General features: G+C 43.2%; 1 long non-coding RNA gene across 1 annotated transcript in view; it reads right to left on the bottom strand.

The window, feature by feature from the left end:
* Nucleotides 1-928: 928 nt before the first annotated feature.
* LOC309372730 overlaps nt 929-16,758 on the bottom strand; it is a 60,447-nt gene continuing 44,617 nt past the window's right edge. The window contains exon 3 of the long non-coding RNA XR_014169649.1: nt 929-961. This is a non-coding gene — a long non-coding RNA (uncharacterized lncRNA). The remainder of the gene's footprint in view (nt 962-16,758) is intronic.

Here is a 16,758-nt window from a genome sequence, read left to right as displayed (position 1 = left end):
ATGTGCATTCTGCACTTCATCTCCTTCTTCTTTAAAATATAAAGTAGTATAGAAAATCATCATCATCATCATCATCATCATCTCCACAGTCTTTCCCTTGAAATAATTTGAAAGCGTTATTGAGCCAAACCTCTCCTCCTCCTCAAAAATAAATTGTTCTGGGACTAATTCAATAGTGTAGTGTTTTTTTAAAAAAAAAAATCCTGACCCTGGATGCAGATTTCAGTAATAAAAGCCAGCAGTTGGTGATGAATATGAAATAATCCCCTCCCCAAAGGAGCAACCAAGAAAGACAGTTACATAACAATATTATTTAAGTTCATAGCTTTTGATACAATTATTCACAGAACAAGCCTGTTAAATAATACACAGCGGGCTTGAGTTGTTTCTTTTTAAAAAATGTATTTGTGCAGCTTAAAATGGCAAAACACATTTCAGTTGATTAATATAACATAAAGAAAGAGAATCCCTTATGTAAAGGTAAAGGGACCCCTGACCATTAGGTCCAGTCACGGACGACTCTGGGGTTGTGGTGCTCATCTCACTTTATTGGCCGAGGGAGCCGGCGTACAGCTTCCAGATCATGTGGCCAGCATGACTAAGCCACTTCTGGCGAACCAGAGCAGCACACAGAAACGCTGTTTACCTTCCCACCAGAGTGGTACCTATTTATCTACTTGCACTTTGACGTGCTTTCGAATGTACCTAAGATAATAACATGATTTTTAAAATTGTTATTTAGAAGCAAAACATCTATATAGCCTCTTCAGTACAAGATATAAGAGGATGCAAATGCTATCTTGGAAAGTGTTGTTGTTGTTGTTAGTAATCCACCCTTCTCCTTAAGGTCCCAAGGTGGGTCACAACATTAAAAAGTCAATATTAAAAAGAGTTTTAAACAACTTACAATCACAGGACTAAGGCAGGTGTAAGGGGCTTCATCTTCAGCATTCGCTTAAAGCTGTGTAAGGAGGGAAGAGACAGTTCTACAACTTAGTAAATAAATAAATCATATTCATAATCATAATCATAATAACAATAACTACTGCTACTGCTACTTCAGTATGATCAGGTTCTTTGTAGATATACTGAATTGCTAACAGTCCAATTCTATGCAGGTCTCTCTATGCAGAAGGCAGAGAACCTCTAAGGGCACCCCACCCCTTTTCTCTTGTGGCGGCATCTCTACTTGAGGAAATCATAGGTGTTTCATTGGCTCCTCTGCCCTGAACTGTTTGATTATTGGTGGAGATAATCATGAAGAAAAACTTCCGAACTGAGCAATAGAGATTTATTTATTTGTTATAATAATAATAATAAATTTTATTTATATCCCGCCCTCACAAGCTGAAGCCGGGCTACAACAATGTTGAGCTATTTGTTAGTTTGCTTGTAAAATGTGTGCCTTAGCCTTCAGCAATTTCCATGCAATTCACAATCAATATTAAAAACAAAAACAAAAAACAGAAAATAGCTGTTTTCTTGAGGGCGGGTTTGACCAATTTTTAACGCATTTTTATAATGGATATGTAGTGATCTTCTGCAAGTTGCCATGTGTTCCAATTTTCTTTTACTATTCTCTTGCTACTTCATCTTATCTGCATTGGGGAAAAATGTGAACCTCTTAACTGGACAACTGACCTCAAGTCTCGCCTACTGGAGATCAGCTGACCATGATCTAGCAATATGGGACTCTGCATGACAACCAATGTATTGCTGCACGGCTAAAGTCCCATCTGACTAGACGGATACACCATTCTGAGCTTGTCTATACATTTACACACACAAAACCCCTACCCTAAGCAAACAGGACTGGAATGTTTCCTGTTTGGGCTTATTGACCAATGTTGCAGTCAGAGTGACAGCCAAGGCTGACATTGCTGAATTTAAATGTCTACTGCAATGACTACATTCCGTTTACTGGAAACAAGATGACAGAATTCAGAGAGAAATGAAAACTGGGCAATAGAAGAAAAAGGATGGTTGAGATACATGCAAGTGTCCCCACACCCACTAGTTTTCAGCTTCTTTCAGATCTCTAGAGAAAGGAAGTTCAACAGCTGCGAAGCAACCATATCTTCAATTTCTGTAAGAAGACATGCAGGAGCTGATTGCGAGCAAGGAACCAGCAGTCAGCATGGTTGGGTATCTAACAGGATCCACATGCAGCTAGAAACTCAGATATATAAGCTAGGTGCCAAATGGCTCCTTAAACCAGAGTTACAGTTGCCCAAATGGCCTAGTTGCCATTTTAGGTCAGATGGCTCGAAAATTGTATTTTTCAATCCAACCTTTGGGTTCCTGAAATTCATTCTGATTGTTCAGATAATAAAATATAACAGATAGAATTCTACAGGATGTGTTGCTAGTGTGTGAAAAGAGTCAGGATCCAAGGATCCCCAGGTATGCAGCTCCAAATAATGAAGACATTGGGCGACATCCTGGTGCCCAGGCATCTTCACTTGGTCACAAGTGGCCGATAGCTAGGTGCAAAATGAACCTGGCACCTGGTGAATTTCAAATGCTAGCTAACAGGTAAGCAGAGACCCTCAGAATTGCAGGAGAATGGCATCAGCATGCACTGGCTGGTTAAAACAGAATCCCTGAACTAAGTGTCCGCCCTCCCAATAACCTATGATTACCAGTTTTTTTCCAATGAATCCAGGGACACTTTCTTTTTTAAAAAAAAGCTGAGTAGCAATAGGGAGTCAGTAGTAGGGATGGTGAGGCAAAAGACCCTGGGCCCAAGCACACATGCATATTATATAAAGGTGCAAAGCCCTTCATTTGCACCCTGTGAAACATAAATGCACAGAGTTTTTAAAAAACGGCAACAGCGTGCCACCCACCCGTGACTCCCGAGCCTCCCCCAATATCCTCTCCCCTTTGCTTTGACTGATTGGGGGAGGCTCGGGAGTCGCAGGTGGGCATCTGTTGCCCTTTTTTTAAAAAAAAACCTGCGCATTTATGTTTCACAGGGTGCGAAAGAAGGGCTTTGCACCTTGCCTGGCAGAGAAACTGCGCACCTTGCACCCCTCCTGGGCAACGGCCACCCACCCGTGACTCCCAAGCCTCCCCCAATCTGTCAAAACAAAGGGGGAAGTGGGCAGGAGATCTGTACCACCACATATCCCTGGTTCCTTTGGCATTGGCGGCGGCAGCAAGCAGCTCCTGAAGCCATCCAAAGCCAACTGTGCTACCAGGCTGGCTCCGGGCTGCGGAGGCTACCGCTGCCACGTTTCCTGGGGACAGATTTACAAATCTGGGGACTTTCTGGGGACAGAATTTGTCTGGGGACAGATTGCAAATCCAGGGAATGTCCCCGGGAACCGGGGATGTCTGGTAACCCTACAATAACCATCAGAATAACCAGAGTCCTTTTCTTTTCCTGTCTCCTCTGAACGCAGTCATTTATTGTCTGCAGCATCAGCCACCTGTGTTATGTAATCTCTGTTCCATGCTAGGAACCAGCAAGTCATTATCCTTCAGGAACCAAAGTCCACGTACTGCTTACCTTTGCCCATACTGAAACCATGTGGAACTGGGAGATGTGGCAATGGTCTCTTGTGCCTTGTCAATAGACAAGGGTAAAAATAACACTGTGCAATATTTGGAAAGTGTTGCTGTCTGGCTGAAAGAGCTGCTAGACACAATGTGTGCCCCCAACAATGTGATCTTACGAGATGCACAGGAATGGCACCAAGCATATCTGAAGACACTGGAAGCTGCCTTATACTGAGTTGGACCATTGCTCCATCCAGCTTAATGAAATACTTAAAAATGATAAAAAGTTGGGATTTCAATATGAAATTTCAACCTTTCAGAGAGAAATAATAGAAAATGATAAGAAACTAATATCGAAAATGTACAATCTGTTGCTGGAATGGGAAACGAAAGATGAACAGGTTAAATCAGTCATGATTAAATGGGCAGAAGGTGTGGGACACAATATCCAGATGGAGGAATGGGAAAAACTATGGAAGAATGAGATGAAATTCATGCATCTGTGGCAATTAAAGAAAATTATATGAAAATGATGTACAGATGGTATCTAACTCCTGTCAAATTAGCAAAAATGTACAAAACTAAAGAAAGCAAGTGTTGGAAATGTAAAGCAACAGAAAGGACATTTTTTCATATGTGGTGAGACTGTAAAATTGTTAAGAAATATTGGGAAATGATTTATAATGAAATGAAAAAGATGTTTAAAATAACCTTTGTTAAAAAAAAAACAAAAGCTTTCCTACTAGGCATTAGAGGAGTGGATTTACCAAGATCACAAAAGAATTTGTTTATGTATGCAACTACAGCCATATGAACATTATTAGCACAACATTGGAAAAAAGAAAGTGTCCCAAGCTACAGAAGATTGGCAAGTTAAATTAACAGAATATGCTGAAATGGCAAAATTGACAATGAAATTAAGAGGAACAGACAACAACGAATTTAAGGAAGAATGAAGGACTTTATTGCATATATACAGAAGCAATGTACACAGGTTAATACATTAGCAGGGTTTTAAGATTACTTTAAGATTATTATGAATGGATAATAAGTAATTCAAATGGTTAAAATTTCACAATGGACATGCAGCACGTTGATATACAATGAAACCAAGAAAGGGAATAGGGGGAAGTCAAACTGTTTTGACTTGTTATTGTTGTTTCTTTTACAGTATTTTTGATATTGTTGAAAAATTAATAAAATGATATGGGGGGGTTGGGGAGATCCATCCAGCTCAGTACAGTCATACCTCGGGTTGAATGTGCTTCGGGTTGTGTGCATTTGAGTTGCGCTATGTGGCAACCCGGAAGTAACGGAGTGCATTACTTCCGGGATTCGATGCTCGCGCATGCGCAGATGCTCAAAATGACACCATGCACATGTGCGGAAGTGGCAAAACACGACCCACGCACACACAGATGTGCCGTTACGGCTTATGTTGTGTTCAGGATGCAAACGGGGCTCCAGAATGGATCCCGTTCGCATCCCGAGGTACCACTGTATTGTCTACACTGATCAGCAGTGACACATCAGGATTTCAGATGGGTGACTCTCCCAGCTATACTTGGAGATGCCAATAATGGACCTTTTGCATGCAAAATGTGTGTTCTGCCACTGAGCCATGGCTCTCCCCTTTGAAAATCCCACAAGGAAATATTCTGAGGCTCGGCAAAAAAAAGCACTGCATTCTTGATTTCAGGATGTATGCAATGTAGCACTAAGAGCGCAAGAATTTCTGCCTGCAGAATGGGATATCCTCCCCCTGAACATCCCCCCAAAGCTGTTCTAGAGGTTCCCCCATCCCTCTTGGAGCAGATTTGGGGAGGTTGCATGCATAGTGGTAGAAGAGAAACTCCCCCTGAACAAACAGAAATCCATGCACTGACAAGATAGGAAATTCTGCCCTTCATGTTCCCTATTCTTTTGCAGCCTCCATAAATACGGTAATTGTTTTTGAGGAATTTTCCCTACTGAAATTCCTACTTCAATCTGGCCAAGAGAAACAACAGCCTTTTGGGACTTCTGCTCACTGCAATTCTTTCCACATTCCTGACCAATACTCCTAGGTTGTCCCACTCCGTCCTTCTGCTATTGGAATCCTTTGTCCACAGCTTCCCTCCTGTCCTGCATGAGCACCTGCAGAGCCTTGGGTATTTGACTACGGACTCTGACACAAACTGGGAAAAGATTCCTCTAGAATAGATGGACCCCAAACCAATCATCAGAAGGTAACCTTGCACTTGCTTGACAGGGCTTCTGCCCCTGTAAAGGTAAAGGATAAAGGGACCCCTGACCGTTAGGTCCAGTCGTGACCGACTCTGGGGTTGCGGCGCTAATCTCGCTTTATTGGCCGAGGGAGCCGGCGTACAGCTTCCGGGTCATGTGGCCAGCATGACTAAGCCACTTCGGGCGAACCAGAGCAGCACATGGAAACGTTTACCTTACCGCCGGAGCAGTACCTATTTATCTACCTGCACTTTGATGTGCTTTCGAACTGCAAGGTTGGCAGGAGCAGGGACCGAGTAATGGGAGCTCACCCCGTTGCAGGGATTCGAACCGCCGACCTTCTGATCGGCAAGTCCTAGGCTCTGTGATTTAACCCACAGCGCCACCCACGTCTGCCCCTGAGCCTGCCTTAAAAAACACCTTCCTGGTGAGAACTGAATACCATGGTGTAACTGTAACTGTAAGCAAAGGCATGGCATGGCTCATTTGCTTGTCAATGTCTCTTTAAGGTGGCTGATGGCCTGACCATGATGCCCCACGTCACCAGGACTACACTAAAGACTATGGAATGTTTACAAACACTAAAGATCAGTAAGGAGCTCGGCTGGGCCATATAACTTTACAACACAAAATCCTTAATGAAACAACAGATCAGCAGCCAGCTAAGTGCTCGCTCTCCGCTCATGTGTCTGCAGACATGAGCAGCTCCAGGTCCTATTGCAGCTATAAAGATTATGGAAGGACACTTTCCTCACCACGGGCCTTTGTTCGCAAAGGTGGCTGATAAGGAGCTGTGCCATTTATCCCAGTCCTGGGAACTTGTGCTCAGCAATGAGACAAGCCTCTTCCAAACAACCAGCCCATGCGCACATCAGAAAGAGGATGCAGCTGGGAAGGCAGGACCTTCTATTGAGCAGCTCCCTAAATTCAGCAGTCACCTGCATTATACCGCTGGTCCAGCACTAAACTGACTGTGTTATTTAGCCACCTGAGTACTCAACACAATCAGGTTTTGATTGGTACATATTTATTGGCTTTTGTGGAGATGTAAACCTTCTGATAAATATGAAGGCTAAATAGGGTGTGGATTTTTCCATGGTTTATTTCCGGTGATAAAATACTGGCTTGTTATGTTGCTTCCCTCATCCTGTGGTTTGAAATCAAAAGTGGTCCTCAAAGAGTGAGCCAATTGTTCATCTGCAATGCGAAAATGTCTTTGGACTCCAGGGATGGTCAGGAATAATGGGAGGCCACTGTGAGGGGCAACTTCTGGAAGGTAGGCAGTATGTTGCTGACCCTTCATCTAGCTTCTTTAGAAAGATATGCAGAAGGTACCTGGCTTCTCCAGATTAGGAGACCCCTCCCTGAAACTCTGGAGCGTCTGCTAGCTGAATGGACAAATATTGAGCCAGATGCACTGAACTGTCTGACTCAGTATAAGGGAGTTTTCTGTATCTTGTGACCACATGAAAAATATAATCAACCAAACAAAAAGAAGTTTGCCCACCTCACCAACATTGTAGCCACAGTTGCTCAAACCTGATCGTAAACTACTTTAAACACAAACACTGAATCATTTTGTTTTGATGACTTGTATAATATTTTTCATTGTGACTGCATCTGCAGCTAGTACGCATATTCTAAAGGCAGCCCTGTATCAGGGAAGTTTTGAATGTTTGATGTTTATTATGTTTTCATATGTGCTGGAAGCCACCCAGAGCGGCTAGGGAAACCCAACCAGATGGGTGGGGTATTATTATTATTATTATTATTATTATTATTATTATTATTATTCCAGTGACCACCCTTGTGGTTGCAGCCAAAAACTGGGATGAGAACCCTGTCTTAATCTGTGCTCTTAAGGGGAGAAAATATGCCACCCTTGGTGAGCCAAATTTACTTACCTGTTTCTTGCAGCAACCTCACAATGATGTTTATCTAAGTAAAGCAGCAATCCTACCTACACTGAACTGAGTGGGAAATACGGTACTTCCAAGTAAACTTACATAGGATCCAGCTGCAGGAATGAAGGCAGGCATTAGTTGGTTGCAGCAATACTGCAACCACACCAGAACAACTAAGCACAGAAGCAGACCTTACTATGACAGGCCTGTTTGCAAGCAATGCAAATATGTTTAGGATAGCAGTGCAGGTGATTATTTTTGTGACTCGGTGTTCACTGCATTGAAGAACACAATGTTCTTCTGGCAAGTATTATCCTGAGATCCTGAACCTCTCAGACTCATATTTTGTACTCTCTTTTCTTTCTGCACTCAAGCATGTACCCAGAGACAATGGAACGAACAGACTTCAAGAAAAAACACAGAGGCACAATCTTTTACTGGCTTGCTGTTCCATCTCAGAAAGCTTTTATAATATGCATGACGCCATCATTCATTTTCTCAGATTCTCTCAAAATATTAAAACTCAAGGCAATCCAATGAAGCTGAACATGGGAAGATTCAGAATGGAGAGGGGGGAAAGCACTTTTCCACACACAAACTACGAAACTTGATGCCACACGATGCAGTGAAGACCACCACTTCAAGAGAAGATTAGACAAATTCATGGAGGGAGAGGGCTACTGATGGCTACTAGTGGCAATGGTTATGGTTCTCCCTCCACTACTTCTGTTCTCCTCAGCACAAATAATTGGGTAGAATGCCCTAAGAAAAACATTGTAGCTCTTCTTTTCAGAGAGCTACAATGGCAGTTCAATAAAATGGAAGTGCAGATAGTAAAGTTGGGAAGGACTTTGCTACAAAAGTTAATGAGAGAGTCAACTATGACTGATTGAAAACTAAGAGTGAATGCGACAAGAATGGACTCCAGTTTTATTGAACATTTACTGCTGCTGTGTTTTCCAAGCTTGGGATACACTCAGTTGGATTTTGAGCATCCCAGGGAAAAGGAGGACAGAGGTCACGTACCTTACAAAGTTGTGTAAGAGAGGGAATTTCAGCAGTGCCTGATCCACATTAGGGTTTTTTGTTCAGTTGGGTGGTTGTTTTGCAGTATCACTGCTTCTTGCTGCTCATGAGTCATGATCATCACACACTCACCAATGTGCAGTTATTTCACTTCTTCTGCCCCTTTATCCCAGGATTTTTCAGACTTCTTTTGTAATTGCTTTTTGCATTTGATTGGCTATCCTTGAGCTCTTGATTTGCACTTGAGTGAATCAATTGCCCCTTCAACTACAAAAATGGTACATGACCTCCGTCCTCCTTTTCACCTCACTTGTTTGAGTCCTGCTCACAAGTCTTATACACAGAAGAACAGCTATACAATATATCAGAAGAATGATAGGACCTTACAACACAATCAAAATCTTTTAGCACTCCATTCAACCTTTTCTCTAGTAAGCAAACACCCAGAAATGGGACTGGGCTTTCCGGACAATAATGAAGATTCTCTACACCTATCAGCCACAGTGTGGGCTGCATCAAGAATCCAAATGCTTCCTTATTAGTCTTGTATCTTATTAGTCTTGTATTAGTGCTCTGATATCATGGGCTAAGAGAGAAGCAGAAGTGGCTTGCCTAATGAGGCAGAGCCGCAACACTAGCTTCTGGCAGGTTTGTGGCTGTCAATAACCAGGGAAAAGATGGGCAAAGGAAGAGAGAGGATGCCATAGTATTGGTGCACCAGTGGAGTCAATCCGGCACTTCCACTGGTGCACCTGTGCCATGGCAACATACCCACTGCCTGGTCATTCCCAGTAAGCAGCAGCAACTCACCTGCCAGGAACATGCACTGCATGCTCCACTTTACCAGGTAAGCCACTTCTGGAAAAGGGGAAATCAATAGGATCTCCTTTCCAACAGACATAAATCATGGTTGTTTAATGTTTCAACAAGCACATTTCTTTCCCTCTTGTGTGTCACCCCCAACATGAGAATTGCTTGCCCTACTTAACAGCATGATGACAGTGTGGTGCTATGTAAGGCCCACTGGATTCAATGGAACTTGCTCCCAAATAAATACGTTTAATATGTCATCTCAGCTTCATTCAGCCCTGTGTTCAACCTATGTTTGAAATGCCCTTTGTCAGACGCCCTTCTTCAACTATGTACAGCCCCTCAACCAGGACTGCAATTGAGGAAGTCTACTGGAAGAGAATAAAGGTATAATCACTGAAAGTAATGAATCAGAAAGCAACAGATCTGAATAACTCTACCAAGATTTATTAAAAAAAACCATGGTGGGCACTCCGACATGTACCACCACCAAGCCCACACTGCCACCTATTCTATTGGATACAACAGAACTCTTCTTTCAATAACTCTTCTTTCAAATTTCCATGGGGGGAGGGGACCCTGTGGAGGCATCTGCAGACACATGGGTGCCACGTTGGTGACCTCTTGCTCCCCATTGCTTCCTTGCCTTCCAACTTTTTTTAGCTCTGCAAGAAAAGAAAAACCTAATAATATTCATGAGAGGTTCCTAGCTGATTCCATGCTCTACAAGCTGTTAACAAAGCCTGAGGGACTCTCTTATTCTTAAAATCTTTTCCTGCATGCTGGTGTAATCTTGCAAATGCCAATTGGTGAGACAGTATCTAGGGGGCAATTAACCCAAATTGGTGTAGACCTTAACCCTTGATAAATAGGAATAACTGGGTAATGCATCAGTCCTTCAGGGGGGCTTCACGGCAGTTTGATGATGGGGGTCCAGTTCATTACTAAGGCACAGTCTGTCAACCTGAGTGTTCATGACTGAACACTTCAGTCCCAAATCACTTGGGCAGAAATCCCTTTGTACTCTTCCTGTATCAGATTGGTTTATGTTGTAACATGTAATTCAATGTGCAGTCTCTTGAGAATGTACCTTGTTTTATGATGTACTGGCTGTGAACCTTGATTTTTTATGGTCAAGGGTTTGTACTTTCCTCTCTTTTTTTCTTTATTTTATTTCATATTTCTTACTGGATTGTTTTAACTTCATAATAAAGTACTGAAGCAGAAAAAGAAGATGAATGTGCATGGAGCTTGCAAGCTTCAGCCCAGCAACAGCTGGCGACAAATTATAACATAGATGTTCTGAGGGGTCTGCCCTTTTCTTCTCCCTTCTCCCAATTAACTTCCATCTCCAGGGCCCATCCTGCGACATCACTGGGGCCCATCCTAAGGGTCTGGGATGCTCCTGACCTGGCAACCCTATTCAGAATCCATTATGCTTCTTGCACTAGTGTATTGCATAAAGTTTTGGATTTCTACCCTCCCCACCACTGGATAATTAACTTTCATATTATGTTTCTTTCTAACTTTAGCTTGAATGTAAGATCACTGGTGTTGAAAGCAGACTCTACACTCGGACACCCAAGGGCCACATGAGGCAGTGGATAGGCCAGAGCCAAGACCAAATGCACCTACAGCTGTCTGGAGGGATATGGAGAGAACAGTTTTGTTAATGAGAAAGGCATTTTCAGAGAGAAAAGTACAGTAAGTGCATTTAGATCACTATGTGTGAAAAACACACGTTTACTACTCTGTGAATACGATATGTAATAGTTGAGCAAAGAAGGGTTTCCACTGTGCAAACAGGGCAGTTTTAAGGATTTCACATGGTAAACTTCAAAAGACCAGTGTCTTATCTTTCTCATGACTTAAAGCCACCCTCCCAATTATTGCTAAATTCTGAGTCATTCATACCCTGTGCACCCAAACTGCACGTAGCAAAAGGAGTTCCCACTTCCTCACAGACATGTGTGCTTTGACACAAGTTACTTCTAGGACTGGGCATTACTCAACAGGCTGAGTGTAGAGAAATCACTTCCAATAACTGACTACAAACTCTACATATGAGCTCCCTTGAATTCTTCAGCATCTTATCCTCACAGCGGTCAGCCTGTGTTTCAAAGAAGCCTGAGACTTGCTCAATAAGAAATATTAGTGGTGGCAGGCAACTTTCCCCTGAAAGGCAACTTGATACTCACTTCCCCTGCAATGTGGTGTTCCTGTAAGTATGCTTGGTGCATATTAGGCAATGATGAGATCCAAGGAATCGCGTGGGGTTTTATGTGCACCCTACAACAAACCACAAAGTCTTCTGCTATGCCCAGAGGTTCCCTGGCAAAGAAAGCAGGGCTGGAGCTACAGCAGGTGGCAATCCACAGGCAGGTGCCAAGGGCACTGTGCTGCTGACACCACAGCCTTCAGCCACCTGTTCCACAGCTGACAATTTTAGACCAAGCGCACTCATAACTCTTGCGATACTAAGGGTAGTAGACCAGTGGAGTTTAAATTTAGCTGAAGCCAATAATTAAATATCCTACATCAAATCTGTAATTCAACAAATTAACCTCCAAGTGCAATGAAGCATTTGGAACACAGGATGGAACATTAAAAAACTGCTTTAGATTAAACAGTTTCTGTAGATTCAAGGTGAGCGCCTGTCCAAATCTGAGCCCCATACAATAAATATGTTGCTGGGGGTTTAGCTTTAAACACTTCAGGTGCTGATGGTATGTGATTGCCACATTTTATATGGGAAAAAAGCGTGTCAGAATCTTGGTGCTTTGAGGCGCTTTTCCCTTTTGCATATTTCTGATGTGATCCCCTAGGCCTGGTGCTTTATTTTTTTTTAACTGTGAAATAAGGCTATTGACCTCAGTTATAGATACTGGAGGCCAGTCTGGTAAGTTTTCCAAAGAATCTGTTGTTTGGTTGACCTCATCATTTTGCCCATGATATCGAGTGAACAATAATATTGCATCCATTCATTGGGTCTGATAGTACACACTGGAACATTACAAGCATTCTCCAGCAGGCCTGATATTGTATGCCAGAAGAGGCAGAAAAACTGCAAAAAAAAAAAAATTAGCCGGGGCAATTAGAATAAGATCTATTATTTAATTATTGATGTAAATCTCCAGAATGTATTTTGTATAGTTAAGTTTTCACCTCTGTCTTCAGTACATTTTATTTTATTTTATTGATATGGCTAGTGGCTGATGCAAAGAAAGATTCTTCTAACTCTCTGTTCCACAGTTCTGAGTGCCATGTGGTTGCCACGGCAACTGCCTACAATGCTCCAAAGAGGTGCTGTGTCATTCCGGGACATTGTGGGCAATTACAATAACAGCCATCTGGCCACCATCAGTCTCCTTATCCTCTGATAAGCACACCCTTATGGTTGGTGCAAATACACAGGAGAAGGTTAGAACCCTGCCCAGCCACCAGTTATTGTAGTAGCCTAGTAGAAATGGTTCTCTGAACCCTGCAAGTTGTTCAGATTATATCCTGAACTCTGTGATTCAAATGGTTGGCTGTATCTAGCTAGGTTAGAATTTGGTACAGTATTTGATACCAATGCAAAGTGTCTCTTTAATGCTTATTCCTATTAACTATCCATATTAAAAATCCATATAAGGGTCTGACTGGAAGAGGAAAAAAGCATCATGACTCAACCAGGGCCTCTTCCAACTCTACAATTCTATGATCAGGAAATCTCATGTACTCAGGTGCCTCCTAAACATGAAGGGATTTCATATGCAGATATGTAATACAGAAATGGACCTAAATGGTCTCTCAGATTCTATGAGACACTTGAGGACCAACCTAGATAAGATGTCAGAAATATGTCAACAGATCCCCAAATGTTTCTGTTTTTCTTAAAATGAGCCTTCTGAAGAGTAAGGGTGTTATACCAGCTCCAAAGCTGGCCCTAGCATAAGGCAGAGCAAGGCAGCGGATTTTGTTTGTCACAAAGGGGAAGCAATTTGCTGTTTATTTATTATTATTTATTACATTTGTTGGTCCTATCTTGCCCAAGGCACTCCAAAGCAACATAGAAACAAACAGAGAACCCACACAGATATATTGAAACTAAGAGGGAGGGACACTGAAAACATCACACCCACAAATGCCTGGTTATACAGGAACGTTTTTGAATTCTTGTTGCAAAAGACACAAATCCATCACATAGAGATGCACTTGCCTGGACGCACCTGAGCAAGACCAGCTGGGGTGGATGGGCATCAAGGAAGCTGGCCACATTATCGCAAAAGTGCTGGCCATAATCATCAGGCCTCATAAACTGAGTTCAATAACATAAAATGTGAGAAGGTGCTGCACTGGACGCCTTGACTGGAGTTACAATTCTGGCACATCCAATGCACTATGGAGCTGGGAGACTTCATGCTCAAAGTGCTACGCTCCAGGGACCCATCTACCACTTTTGGTATGACCCAGAGAAGGCATTGAAGTGCCTTTGAAGCTTTCACTGTCAATTGGTAAACAAAAATATGTAACCTAACATGTGTCCAGACACCTTCAGAGTGAGTTTTCCACTACCTGCACTCCAGCATGCGTCACTGTCTGCAGCTCCTCAGTAGAACAAGCAGCAATGTGGGCTCTGCAGCAACAAAGAGAACCCTTGGGAGCCATTTTACAGTGAAACATGGAGCACCTGGTCTGTCTCCTGGGAAATTTCCCAGAGCATCTGGAAATTCCCCAGAGCATCTACCAGATTCCATTGGTCTCTAGGGGTGGACAATCCAAGTCAGTTCCCCACTCCTGGGACCTTCGGATGAAAATGGTGTGAAACCAATGACTATTTCTCACATTCAAGTATTTAAAATGTGCATGCAAAAAGTTGGAATACGGATGCAATAACCATATGTTTTACAAGATGTGCAATGCAGATACATGCAACCAGTGGCGGAGCTTCATGCTCCAGGACCGGGGGGCAGAGAGCAGGTGATAGCGGGAGCGCATCCTGGGGGCAGGGTGTGCTGCCCGCAGGGGCGGGGCGCACATCCTGAGGCGGGGTGCGCCACCTGCGGGGGCATGGCACCCAGCACAGTCAGGGGCCAGCCACAATGGCACCCTGCCATGATTGTGCTGCCGGGGGCAGGGCACTCCCCCCACACTCCTCTTCCTCCTCCAGTTCATGCAACTGGTGGCCAGGACTGGCTTTGGTTCCCTACCCTTGGTGCCGGATAATGTGTGAAACAGAGAACTCCTCCTAAGGTAGAACAGGCTGCAATCAATGCTTTAAATTCCAGGTTGCTTACATCGGTTCCCAGACACAGCTGAAATATTCTGCAGCATGTAAACAGCTTTCTGGTCTGACTGCTTGATAAAAAAAAGCAAAAAAACTCTTATCTTGGGCTCCAATTTGGCACCAAAGGTTACTGCTGATTAACATGTTTAAAGTATATTTTCCTCTCTGTGGACTGAAAAGTGAGCATTAGCACAGAAGATAACTTCCAGGGTTAGGAAATTAAGTAGGGAAAGTTTGAGGACAATATAATTAGTGTCAGACAGGTGGTTTAGAGATGTAACCCATCTGATGTGGCAAAGCCCATGCTAATTCTTTAAGAAGGTCTGTTCAAGGAGAAAGGATTTTTCTATATATGCCTGTTCCTTAGGTACCCCAATGCTTTACTGTCTGAGAATAGCAAAGTAGACACACTCTCCCTATTAGTAAAGTTAGACATCCCAAGTACATTGCTAAGTACATTGCTAAGTCCTATGAGGCTAGCAAGGAAATTTTGTTTTGAAATCAGATCCTTGTCTCAACTGCAGGAAAAATGTATAAGCACAACTGAAAACAGTGCAAGCAGTTGAGGGCAAAGGGCAAGCACAAGACCAGGGCACATTGAATGATGGGAAGTGTGCTAACTTTTTACCTAGCCGCTGCATTTGGGTTAGAAGTGGATTGGCTATCTGAAACAGCGATCAAAGGGATTCAGTGCTTCCTCCTACAGTTGCTATTAATGCTAACTGCATCTTGCCCAGATTGGCCCTTAAAATGCTGACAGTCACATCAGGGAGGGAAAATGTGAGAAAATGCCTTGGGTCAGCACTGGAGCTGATTGTGCATCTGTCCCATCCTCCAGAGACACAGTCTTTCAAAATATAGAACGTATTTACTATTTATGTCAAATGGGTTAATAGCAGCTTGAGGTTAGAGAATGTATTACCAAAGTTTATGTAACCTGCTTTATGCTGCTGATGCAATGCTCATTTGGAGATGGAGGTGAAGAAGTGTGAAAGTGGTAGGAAGAGATTCACTATCACCTTCACAGAATGTGCATCCCTTCCATTTGCGTGGACAGGCAGAGTCCCCCAAACCCTGGACGGCCCCATGTGGAATAACAACCACAGACAATGTGCTATGGGATTAAAAGTGGCCACAACTTTATTATGTTTCAGGTGTGGGTAGACCTGGGCTCAGGCATTGGGCATTTATCCTTCCCAGTCCCCTGCCGGGGATCTGGGGAACATCAGGGTTATCCAGAGTGGGGGGGATGGGCTGGCTCTGGAGAACATATGTTCAAGCAGAGAGAGCCCGCCCCCATTACGTTGCCATCGCAGGGGAGAGCAATGACAACCTCTAGGCATACGGTCAAAGCCTCCCTTCAAAACAACCCCTTTAACCGGGACCCCTGGAATTGCTGCCACAAAGAGAAGGGGGGCATGGGTCACCGCTACATGCCCTCCCCCATTTAGGGAAGATAGACTAAAGGATTCCACCCAAGGCCTGATACCTCCAAAGTTGTGATGTTTTGCTATGGGAAAGGCAAACCTGCCAATTCAGGAGAATTCCTTTCCGGCCCTCACTGAGGAAGCCAAGCCAACTGCTGCCACACATGTGGGATGAAAAAGTAGGATTCTCAGATCATAAACTTTAGCCTGAGTCCCCTAATCTCAGTTTAGAAGTGAATCTCTGCCTGCAAACTGTTAACAACTTCTGGAATCATTTGTGAATCACTATTCTGTCTAAACTCTTTGAGAACACTGGACATCCACAATGGGCAGAAGGTAAATTGGGATCTGTAGGTACATTGCTAGATGACTTGCAGTGGATCAGCAAGGGTTTCTAACTCCCAGCAGTTTAACAAATGCAAAAGGTGGGTGACGTTTTGCTGCTCAAACCTTGATTTGTATTAGCTCAGATGTAGATTTGTACCTGTAAATACAGAAAATACCAGTGTATAGCTCATGGGGTACAATAAAAAAATGGTTTTATCACCTAAACACTATTTTGCACCTGATTCTACAACTCCACACACCAAAA

This window comes from Podarcis melisellensis, assembly GCF_964234715.1.
Source record: "Podarcis melisellensis genome assembly, chromosome: 6".
NCBI classification, from domain to species: Eukaryota; Metazoa; Chordata; class Lepidosauria; order Squamata; family Lacertidae; genus Podarcis; species Podarcis melisellensis.
The sequence above is the reverse complement of the archived record's forward strand: the minus strand, read 5'-3'. Positions and strand labels throughout refer to the sequence as shown.